Genomic DNA, 12,906 nt, shown 5'->3' with positions numbered 1-12,906 from the left:
ATAAAGGAGGAAATCCTACAAAGAATAGGATAGGGGAAGGGAAGTCCACTCTGAAACTTGTGAATTATTAGGTCCTTAGTCATTCACAAATTGGGTAGTTATGCCTTGTACAAAAGTTGACTGGCATTTCCCTTGAAAATCTTTTCTGTAGTCAAATTTGTTTTATGACACTTTTTCAACATTAACTTCCCTAACATTTAACAAGTCAAGAAACATGGACAATTGTGTAATTAAAGTTTATGAAGCTTAATCTCAATTTTACATAATGTTACGAAGCTTCATACCAGAGCTATAAAATAATAACTTCTTCTTCTTCTCTTTCATGTTTCTTACTTGCTAAAATCCCATATCACCCAAGGAGAATGATTGACAGTGCCTTATGTGAAAATAAGCAATTCAGTTTCAATAATGACATGACAGACATACATCTTATAATTTTTTAGCCACATATGTGAGTCATAAAACCTGTAGCTAATGAGGTGGTAGAACTGGCCACTTATCTGGGTAGCCCAGATACCACCTGGTTTTTAAAACATAAACTTTGTTCCTATGGGTACTGAAATTGAAGACCCATTAAAAAAAGATTTATAACAGACATCTGTATTTTGTAAATCGGGCTATTGCTTTTAGATATTTTAAAACACCAGAGTTTTTTTCCTTGGTCTTGATTAGTTATACATTTAAATTCAGATAGTTGTCATTCACTTTTTTCTTTTATATTTAATAGTAAATAATGCAAACATATCATTTAAAATTTACTATGTTGAAAGACCATGTTACATTTTAAATTAATTCATGTAACCATAAAAAGAGAATCTCTTTTCTATTATATATGGACAAATTTCTTTGATAAATGGAATATTAAGTACATTTAAATAAAGAAAGAATTGTTCCTATCTAAAATTGCACCTAAGGCTCATTTTCAGTAACTAAGACAATCTAATCTTTATTCTTGACATTTTGTCTGCCTTATTATCTAAATTTGGAAGCATAAAAGTACTTGAAATATGGAAGTATAAAAAGACATTTGAGGTTAAATATGAATATTATCAGTGTAGTTTCAAGTGCAAACTACACTGTGCAAATATACAAAAGTTTAAATGTGCAAATAAATATCACTTTTGATAATTGAATATAATAAACATGATAGCATGTGGTATACTATTTCATATAAAAAATGTACTGCACTTCATTAAATAACAATATCAACCACAACTAGGAAATTAAAATCAAAAAGTAGGAAGTTTATTTTATGATTTTTCAATATTTATGTAATTATGAAGTTTAGATTTAATTTCACAGAAGTCAGGAAATTCGATTTTGACATTCCCAGAGAAACCGTAATTCTCATGTAGATTACAATACCCTCTTTCATTAAGAGCACAAATCATGAGACTCCTTCCAAATGGATTCATCACTATGGGATGTAGGTACGTCTTTTGCAAAAAGGAATTATACCTTGTTCTGTTCTAGTATTTTCTCAGGGTCTGTTCAATTATATTATTAGCAGGAAGAATCCTGCTATCGATAATGTATAACAATCATATTTTAATGTTTTCATAATTTAAGAATCTGTGTTCTGAATTACCATGTGTGATTGATACAATAAAACTAGTAACCCTTTCTTCAAATGCTAATGGAACAAAATAAAATTCCATCAGGTGGGCTAAGTGTGCTATGATACAAAGTCCTACAGTTGTTTTGTTTGTATTTCACCATTCAAAAAAATTAAATCAGAGCTCTTTAGTAATCTGTGAGACAATTCCTAATATCAAATATATTTTCATTTGGAATATAAATGTGTAAACTATATTTGAATTAACAAACATTATAATCTGAAGCATTTATTTTAAAAAAAGACTTGCATTTCTGGTTTCTCATGAAGCAGGTGAAGGTTTAGCTGCACTAGGTCTGCTTTCATCTGTGGCAAAAATCAATGGATTCTTGCTTCCTTTCAGCCCCAGCTTTGCTCTTCTTTTCAGCCAAGTCTCTCCATGTCCTCTTGTCTTAAATCTGCTTCTTTATATATTATCTGCCAAGTTTTTATAGTCATTTGAGTTTACTCCATATGTACAAGTGACATCAAATATAAAAATAATTACAGGATGTTCGAACATGTCCTAAATTGCAATAAATATTTTAGCCTCTTTGGGAAAGCTGCAGATTTCAGGGATGCCCTCAGGCAACAGACTATATTTTAGTTTTGTATAATCGAACAGACCCTGAGAAAATACTACAGAATTAGAATGTTTAATTCTAAAGGAGGATGCTGGTGAACAGGACCAGATTAACTAGTAAAGTACCTAGAGGAGTACCACTGCAAGTAACGTTACTCTCTGCTATACTGTTTCAAGTACTCCATTATCTTTGCTAAGATCACTTTTGAAGAGTTCAGTCATCCCAGAGGGCTGTCAGGCATTTCCTGTGGGCTAATCTTTATTTAGGGTGGATTTTGAACCTCAGAGGTATACAAGGAAGTACAGGATGGTTTTTCCATCTATTATAGCCATCTACTTCTTCCGTGAGCAGAAAAAAGGCTGCCATTCAGGGTGCATATTCAAGGAATTTTAGAGTCAACTCAATCTAATAGCAAACAAAGGATGTTTAGCAAATACTCATTAAACCAGAATAATAAACAGAGTTTTCAGAGAATGGCAGGATAATTATGCTTTCTCTCCTAGAATGAAACAGGCAAATAAAAGTTGAGTTTTTCTCACAGACCACTAGAGAAATGCCTGTTTTCCCTTTAGTGTCAGGTGCCCTGTCAGCTACTGATCTTCTTTCCTGATCCATGCTGTGCCTCCTCTCCCAGATGCAGACTGTTTCCTTTCAGAAAATACACAGAATATGTTTAAGTTGAAATGAGTCCTTGATCTGGCAACCTCAACTGAAGGGCACCCTAGGTTTTATAGAAATGTAGATCCAAAATATTATTGTATGGCATGGTATTTTTATACTGTACCATCTTAGAAGACTTTTTAAGAATTAAAAAACTGTAATTTGAGCTCCACAATTCAAAATTTGTATTTCAAAGGCATATTGCACGGAATTCAGATGGAGCTGAAGTTAAGCCTGCTTTTGCACCTTTTTTTTTTTTTTTTTTTTTTTTGACAGGCAGGTTTAAGCAGATTTTTATGCAGTGTTTGACAATCAAATTGATGTTCTAAACAGGACTTCTGGAGAATTTCTTTTTTCATTTAATAAAAGGACAGAATTTTCACAGTTTTTTTTTTTTGCTTATTTGCAAACTGTAGATGATAATTATAAATGTGCTTATTTATTAAAGCAATTAATTCAAAGATGTATAATTGATCATACTAGTTCTCATTAATATATAACATTGAAATCATTAAAAAAATTTTTTAATTACTACAAACTGGTATAAATTATAATATATAATGCAGATTGCCATATATTGAGACATGGCATTGTTTAGACTTGCCTATAGTAATACATTTTATTGTTCAAACCCACATTCATTTCCTTAAATTCAAAACTTACCACTCTTTCTATCATCTTTAGTTCTGCTAATGAACACTTTGTCATTAATTTTGAACTAGGCTCACAATCCTTTCTTAAAACTCTTATTAGTCAAGTGTGTTTCAGAATTTAGGGTTTTTAGGAATTAGAAAGTTAATTTAGTGCATGCTATGCATATTGTCTGACACCCTGAGGGGCCTGAGACACCCTGTAATCAAACCATCAAATTCGACAGTGCAACATATGCATATTCACACTTAGAAGGATTATTAATGACCATAAACAGTGTTACATCTGTTCAAATAAGTTTTTTGCCAGCACACGAGTTTGCTGCAAACGGAAAAACTTTAAAACTTAAGAAAAAAATATTTTTACTAGGTGTGGTGGTTCACGCCTGTAATCCCAACAATTTGGAAGGCCAAGGTGGGTGGATCACCTGAGGTCAGGAATTCAAGACTAGCCTGGCCAACATGGTGAAATCCCATCTCTACTAAAAATACAAAAATTAGCCAGGCATGGTAGCAGGCACCTGTAATCCCAGCTATTCGGGAGGCTGAGGCAAGAGATATGCTTGAACCCGGGAGGCATAAGTAGCAGTGAGCTGAGATTGCACCACTGTACTCCAGCCTGGGTGACAGAATGAGACACCATATCAAAAAAAAATTAAAAAAAAATATTTTATCTTCAGGGACTTTGGATTTTGGAATTGCAAATGAAGGATTACGAATCATATCTTGGTTTTAATCTGTTCTTTACTTTTGTCAGAATTGTCTTCCTCATATTCATATCGCACGGCACCTTTATTGTATGAAAACCTTCATGGCTTTCCACTACTTCCCTCTTGAAGCTCCTTTTAAGACCTTTCACATCTATGCTATATCAGTTTTTCCAGGCATTTCTCTAAGATGTGTGTGCTCTACTACAGCCAAATTAACCTTAACAGAATTCCCTGAGTGTTTCTTCTCCTTTGTTCACTGTGCTGCAGACTGGAATACCTTCTTCCGGAGGCCTCAAGTACACACTTCACTTCAATACCATGGTCCTAATCATCATGTGTCTCAATTGCTACCTTGATGGGAGTTTTACCCCAGTCCTCAGACAGAATAAGCTTAAGTACTGCCTGCTCCTCTAACTAGACTACCAATTTAACACATTTTCCATGTGGATTGACATTCATATGACAATCCCCTCTCCCCCATTAGATTTGAACCCCTGCAGCTTCTTTCACTGTACTTGGTGTATAGCATGTATTCCAGAGGCGTTTGTCACACGAAGGAATGCATGTTTTAGTTCATCTCTTTTGTTCTCATCAATCTGACCTCCCACAGTAGTCCTACAACCCATTGCCATTGCCCTTATCCTGATCTTGCCAAAATTGAAGGACAGAGTCTATATCTCAAGGGAGAGTTCCTAAAATAGGACTTATATATACCAAGTGTCGATTTAGTATGTCTTTAGAAAAGGAAAAGATATTTTCTAATTTTTTTCAGTGTTCATCTAGGTAATAGCATCAAGAAGGAAAGGTGTTGTTGCCCTTTGAGAGTGGCTAGCCCCAAGGGTCTCTGAGTGTGTCACGACTGCACCTATGGGGCATGGGAATCTTTCTGCTACTTCTGTGCAGTACTTCAGCCAGGGGAATCCTTTGCAAGGCTGCCCACACATGTCTATCTGACATGTCACATGGTCATTTCTTTGTGGTGTTGGTTTCCTGGAAGTGCTGCTGGGAAGCAGAGGTTAGGTCCCCCTCTGCTCTCAGAGACTCTCTAGTTATTTTTCATTTCTAGAAATGTTGGTAGACAAGTTATGTCTTGCACTCTGTCTCCTCATGCCTCCTCTGAGCCCTAAGCAGAGGGTCATCTAAGAGCTTCATGCAGGAATGGGGAGGAAATGAGAAAATACAAGAGAAAAAAAAGCATGGATACATGTTAGCAAAAGAGATCCCAGTCACATTTGAAGTTGCTTGTTTCATGTCTGCCTGCCTTCATATGTTCTAAGCTCCAGAAGGCCCAGTATAAGGTCCATCTTAGTTTACATCTCTAATCCCAATGTCCAAATAGTGTCTTGATCATTGTGTAATCTTGTCAAATTCTTGTTGAATAAGTGAATAAGTAGAAATGAAATTCAGAGACTATGAAAAATTTATGGAAAATACGCTGGTTAAGATGGTTGACCCTGGAGCAGGTGGTTGGGGAGGGGGGTAACTCTTGGCTCTGCCACTTACAGTTGGATGGGCAAGACCCCTCACCTCTTTTGTGTCTCAGATTCCTCATCTGTCAAATAGTTGGTGTGAGGATTAAAAGAGTTAATATTTATAAAACTCTGAGAAGAATACCTTGCGCATAGAAAGTATGTAAGCATTGGCCACTATTATTACCATAATCACCATTGTCATTATTTATTTTAATTATTATTAAGAAACCCTAAGACAGGACTGCTCTCTTGATGTTTATTTATAGAGAATAGCTCTGATCCAGTTGTAGCAGGGTGTATATAAATAAAATCAATATAGTTTTATTTTTCTACATCTTCCCAGACTGCAAGGCTGTTTTTTCTTCCCCATATCCTGTGTCTACACTTCCCTGGCCACTCAGACCAGGAAGACGCTTCTTCAGGAATTTTACCTCTTTTCATGGGGTCTCATCTTCTATTGGCCTTTCTTAGCTGTATGTCATTAGGAGACACTTGACAACAAGCCCTGGAATCCTGGCCTTTGGCACTATATGAGTAGTTTAGGCATTTTTCTTATACCTCGAACTTGCCAGTATTGAAGTTTATCTGCCATCTACTTATTCATAGATCTTTTGCAGGCTGTCTTCACTTACTTAGCATTTTAGTAGCTACAGTATTTAATGACATTTGTCAATATAGAGATTGCATTTTTTTATTTCTCTTCCAAATAACTTATAAAATTACTCTTATCATCTACATATAAAAAGATAATTCCTGGAGTGAATAGGGTTAATATTTATGATAAAACATAGTAGAATGGAACGTAGAGTATCAATAAAAAAGAAAATTGTAACTTTCTTAGCCAGCTGAAAACATCATATTCAACTACAGAAGGCTAATTCTTTCCATAATTAATACTACCATCAGGCAATCTTTTACCAGCCATTAGAATTTCTGATTTCCACAGGCTCCAATTTTTATATTATAAGATTTTTCAAAAAATATTTCTTTAGCTGTTTAGCTTTATATAGTTGATTTTTCTATTCAGACAGACACATTATACCATCTACTGCAATATGGAATGATCTAGCTTCAGATTTCTTTCTCTTAATTTCTTTTCTTTCCTTATTTAGGCATCTAACAGTTTCGACTAAACTAAAGCAATTCTTCTACCTAAATATTTTTGTATCCTATTATAGTATTTCCCCATCTGGTCTCTCTTAGCTAGAAATTATTTTATCAACTTTGAGGAATATTTATCTTTATTTATGCTGCACACATGCCCACTGTAATGCTCATGTTGTAATGCATGATGTATTTTGGGCAAACTGAATCATGATAGTATTTACATTATGGAGAAACTTAGAGATTTCATTTCTCTGCATAATGTGTATTATTTCTTTCACTATGACTTGCTATTGGGGCCCCTTGACCCTTTATAATCTTTTCCTCCATTGCTGTACAATCTCAGGTATACTCCCTTGTGCTGATCAATGACCAGCCATTGTCAGTTAACCTGTTCTTATTACGGGTCATTTATGTGCATTTATGCAGCATTATTGATGATGCAATAAACAGCAAAGTAAAGTATGCGCATCTATCATTTTGAGTCATTTGCATGTCTAGAATTTTTGTGAGGAGAATTAGCATTCCTCCTGCTTCTACAGCCACTCCTTTTCATCCTCTTTGTAGCTGCCTCTTCTGCTCATCCCTTAAACCTAAGTCTTTCGAACGACTTTTTCCTAGGTCTGTCCTCTCTGCAGCCTCCCTAGGTGACTTCATATAGCCCTGCAGATGGTAGTTCTCTCCTTTCTTCCATTTTATATGCATGTCAGCTGCTACCCCTTGGCTCTCCATAGATATCTCAAATTCAGCAAATCTGTAGCTGAATTGGTCATTCATAACTCCCTGCCTACCCCGGAAAGCATTTTCCTTGTGTTCCTTCTAATGTCTTTACATTGTCCAAGCTAGAGACCTAGGACCATTCTCTGCTCCTCATTTACCCTTGTGTTCTCAGCCAAGTTATAAGTCCTACAAATTTTACTTCCTTTATAACAATTGAAACTATTGATTTGTCCGTCCTCTGGTTCTAAGACATAATCTCACAACTAGACTATTGTAATAGCTTCCTAAATGGTCTATCATCAGTTTCACTCTTCCTGTACCAAACCCTAGCCCCTCATTCACCTGGCTTGGGAGGTCTACCGTGGCTCCACCAATCTGTGTCTGGTGCACATTTTAGTTTCTTTGTAGCCACCCACCCCTCCTGCCACAACTTCTCCACCACAGTACTTAACACTCTGTATGATAACTGCCAGCTTATTTCTGTTTCTCCGCTAGATGGTAAACCCTGTGAGCTTGTGATCTTGCTCATCATTCAATCCCCAGAGCATGGCATAGTGACTGTTGTACAGAAGGTGCTCAACAAATGCTTTCTAAATATTGCTGCATGTTAGTCAGTTTTTAAGCTTTTTAATATTTAAACTGTAGAGCAGGTAGGAGAAAATATTTTGAATTCTTATAACATTCATTATTACTGAGTACACAATAAAAATGACAGTAACACCTTGAATGTATAGCCCCTAAGTAGTTAGAAGCATTTCTTATGAATTATTTATTTGTTCAATATCCCTTTGGGGTAGGCTTGCATTGTTTCTTCTAGATAATAATAAAGGGGGAGATATAGCCCTTCCTGTAAGGATGTTAAAATACTTGTTGTGAGATGGTTGCCTACTTTACAGAATGCCATGAAGATTCATGAAGCTGTCTGAGGCTTTATGCTCTCAGGAGGGGGAAAAATGAGTTATATAAGGTAGTTTTATAGCTCTTATACATCCAATTTTTTAAGAATCCAAAATATTTGGGGGTGAAAATATGTACAAATTATTTCAGGCTGGGTGTGATGGCTCACACCTATAATCTCAGCACTTCGGAAGGCTGAGGTGCGCGAATCACTTTAGGTCAGGAATTCGAGACATCTGGCCAACACGGTGAAACCCCATCTCTACTAAAAATATAAAAGTTAGCTGGCTGTGGTAGCAGGTGCCTATAATCCCAGCTACTCAGGAGGCTGGGGCCGGAGAATTGCTTGAACCCAGGAGGTGGAAGTTGCAGTGAGCTGAGATCACATCACTACACTCCAGCCTGGGTAACAAAGCCAGACTCCATCTCAAAACAAAAAACAAAAAACAAAAAACAACCACAAATTATTTCAGTATTTAGCTTATTCCTGGACTTCTTTTCTCCGTATTTTTCTGGAGACACATTTGTTTTTCCACACCCACTCAAACCATCTGTGTACCAGGCAAATTTTCTGAGATGCAAAACCAAGTAAAATATGTCCATTTTATTTGTTTAGAGAGAACTATGACTAATGATACTGTGGGAAAAAGTGGTATAGTTAATAAAAACTGTATTCTCTGTATGAATGCCTAGAGAAGCCCAACAGCTATGGCCACTCAAAGCCATTCCCTAAGGATGGGTGTCAACACCTATACTTTACAAACCAACCCTCTAAAGAACTCCTACAAGAAGCAGAGTCAGTGTCTACCCAGGATCTGGAGGGAGCCCCTGTGAAATGGGATTTTTTTTTTAACACCATCAAAATGGTGAATATTTTTAAAACATCTGCAATTTTGAATGCTATAACCCTATAATATATCGACATTTGCTTTACATAAAAATGTTTAAATTTATTTACCATCAATTAAATAGACCTTTTAAGAAGAGATACCATATTTGTTATTGCTTTGAAACACTCACTAGGATACTGGCCTATAATCTGAGGGTTATTTTTACCCCAGTTTGAAAAGCACAGGGTCCTAGTACATTGCAGCCCAAATAATGGGATTTTTGTTAGAATTTAAAAGAATCCTTCCACATGTCCCCTTTTTACTTTGCTGTATGTAAACTCCTGAAAAACTATTTTGCCTACATGCTAATGAAATCTTTAAAATGTAGCTGTAAATACCTATTTGGCAGCATTTTCACAGTCAAGGTGATTAAAGAATATAAGTCAGCTTTCTCAAATAGAAATTATTCTGTTTGAGGAAAAAGATCTTTCTGAGGTGAGAATTACCTGTCCACTTGTTTCTTTAGAGCTCATTAAAACTGGAACCCAAACTAAGGAGTTACAAAACTTGAGGCCGTGTGTGTGTGAGAGAGCATTTAGAAAATGTGATCAGATAGAAAGCTGGTCATGCTTAGATATGAATACAAGAAGTGACTTATTTATACATTCAGATTTCAAAATATTTGTAAGGCCTACCATGTGTGCTGCTAAAAGGTTTTTAATTTACAATTATTTTGTTAGATAATCCTTTTTCAAGTGACATTATGATTTATCGCCACTAATCAAGATTCTGATTCCTCATAGACTTCTTATTTGTATCTGTTTTTGTTCTTTGTTACATAAATATGAGATTTATATATAAAATTCTGACTGTGTAATATAGGGCTAATGAGTCACAGATGGAAAGATGCTGGCACATTACCATCTAATAACATTTTAAACTCATATTCCATAGTAAAACAAAAGCAAATTGTATACATCTGTTTTCCAACTTGTAGCATTTCTGCATTTATGCAGAATCTATATTTAAAGGACTTGCATTTAGAGAGAAGAAAAAGAGGACATAGGTCACCTCAAAACGACGCAGCCACCTAGTAGCCTTATCAGAACAAATGTGGCAAGAGAGAGATTTTCTCAGTTTTGTTTCCTGAGAAGTTGTAGTACTGAAGACTGAGAATCAAAGCCATTAGGGCTGAAGAAATGTCTTCAGACTGCAAACTAATTTTGCTGCCTCTCTTAAAAAGAAAAACATATCTCTAAAATGAGGAATGTGGTAAGAAAATATCCACAAAACTAATAAAATTAAAAATCTTGGAATTTTCTAGGCTTTCCTAAAAATATCTGTAAGATAAATTTGGGTGGGAAGAGGGAAAGGGCAGGAGGGGTGCCCAGGCCATGTTTTGCTGTGGTGGTGGTTTATTTTATTTGTATGGTAAACATGTTCTGTGTTTTTTTTGCGGGGGTGGGGGGGGCAGGTGGGTAGGAGAATAAAAATCTTTAGTTTCACGTGTTGTTAGAAAAGAAATAGAACAAAGACAAAATTTCTCTCCCAGACTTACCCAATTGATAACACCTATGAGGAAGAATTAGTAGGAGTTATTGAAGAATGACTCTCAAAAACCTCTCTCCCCTGTTCTCCTTGGATAAGGAATTCAAAACTGCTTTTCTGCATCAAGGGGTTGTGTGAACTGTCAAGTTCTTTTGGAAAAGTTATGTGACAGAAGTGATTACTGCAGAGTGTGGCCATAAATCCCCCTGACATGAAATACACATGTTATAAAAGACAGATTTTCATCCACCACCTCTGCATGAATTCCTGAAACAGGAGAGATCTGAGATACGTCATATGATTGGAGAGAGAAATTTTGATATGTGGGTGGCAAGGCTATATTTTGTGAGGTGTACCATGTTTATTCTGGGGAATAAGTCTGATCTGATGGCAAAATTTTGTTCCCTGTTGTTGTCCAAAAAAGAATTAATACATGTATTGTATGTCCTGAGTTGTAAACAGAATGTCAACGGGAAGGAAATTGTTGTTTTCGTAACAGTGTCTGTAGTTATCTCCATTTTGGACTAACATTTTGTAATTAAGCTGTTGCAATTTTGTAAGTAAGATTCCAGAAATATTCCATGTAGCAAATTCTTACCCTCTGTGGACCCAGACCCTATTGTACCTGCCCCAGGCTCAGTGACAATGAGCGCTCACTCTCCCCATTCCAGGCTTTAAGACATGATTGGTTTGGCTGGGCATAGTGGTTCATGCCTATAATCCCAGCACTTTGAGAGGCCAAGGCAGACAGATCACTTGAGGTCAGAAATTCAAGACAGCCTGGCCAACATAGTGAAACCCTGTCTCTACTGAAAATACAAAAATTAGCTGGGCATAGTAGTGTGCACCTGTAATCCCAGCTACTTGGCAGGCTGAGACAGAATCATCTGAACGTAGGAGGTGTAGGCTTCAGTGAGCTGAGATTGTGCCATTACACTCCAGCCTGGGTGACAGAGCAAGACTCTTTAAAAAAAAAAAAAAAAAAAAAAGGTCAGACGTGGTGGCTCATGTCTGTAATCCCAGCACTTTGGGAGGCCAAAGCAGGTGGATCACCACTTAAGGTCAGGAGTATGAGACCAGCCGAGCCAACATGGTGAAACCCTGCCTCTACTAAAAATACAAAAATTAGCGGGGCATGGTGATGCATGCCTGTAATCCCAGCTACTAGGGAAGCTGAGGCAGGAGAATCACTTGAACCCAAGAAGTGGAGGTTGACTTCGTGCAAAAAAAGGAAAGGTTTATTTTGGGGTCTCAAGTATCTAATTTTGTTTATGGTGTGTCAGACAAGGCAAGACTTAGAGCCAGGAAAGGGAGACACTAGGTATGTACTTGTTTTGTTTGTCCCCCAGTGAAATGTCTGTGTGACGTTTTATGTCGTGTTGTTTTGGTGCTGTGCTACGTCCATAGGGCCTGCCAGGCTTCCCCACAGTTGCTGCCCTGCACAGTAATCAGATCCTCACCGTCAAGGTTTGTGGTTGTCACCTGTGCCTGCATAGTCAGAGCTGCAATCAGCATAAGCGTGAGCAGGAACCATTTAATTGTCTTGCCGAGCCCGTTAGCTTCCTCTCATCATGTATATCAAGTTATTGGGCATTTGAGACCCCACTTGCATAAGTGAGGTCAAATGTCAATTAAGAGGGTGTATTCTGAGCATACTTGAGAGGAGGATATTGACGTCAAGCAGGTACTGTGAAGAGAGGTGGGCATAACGATCTAGAACCATACCATGCCTTGATGGCTTAATTTGCATGCATTCTAATGCTCTGTAATATTTTTCTGGTCAATTAAATAATCCTAAGTACTCTCTCTGGACTTCGGGCATCAATGAAATGGCAGTCGAGTTCATGCCACGTTATGCTGGTTGACAAGGCTGACGGAAATGGAACTGGCATTTTGTCTCTAGACTTTCTTCTCAGAGTGAAGAATGCAGGAGTGCACCTGCTTTCCTGCTTCTGGGAATAAACTACCTTAAAAAGATCCAACATCCACAGCAAAATGATGGGGTACAAAAAATGTTCATTACTACTGAAGATATCTGGTTTCATCATCCCATTTCAGGATGATGTTTCTTTCAAGAAGAGCCAGTGGGTCTAATGTTAGACATAAGTGCCAGTTCTATTTTTTTAAATCATTGTAA

General features: G+C 36.9%; 1 protein-coding gene across 1 annotated transcript in view; it reads left to right on the top strand.

Annotated features, from left to right (window-relative positions):
• Positions 1–12,906, top strand: part of COL25A1 (collagen type XXV alpha 1 chain) — a 523,121-nt gene that overhangs the window by 367,175 nt on the left and 143,040 nt on the right. The window lies entirely within an intron of this gene.

The sequence above is a fragment of the Saimiri boliviensis genome, chromosome 3 (genome assembly GCF_048565385.1).
Source record: "Saimiri boliviensis isolate mSaiBol1 chromosome 3, mSaiBol1.pri, whole genome shotgun sequence".
NCBI classification, from domain to species: Eukaryota; Metazoa; Chordata; class Mammalia; order Primates; family Cebidae; genus Saimiri; species Saimiri boliviensis.
The sequence above is the reverse complement of the archived record's forward strand: the minus strand, read 5'-3'. Positions and strand labels throughout refer to the sequence as shown.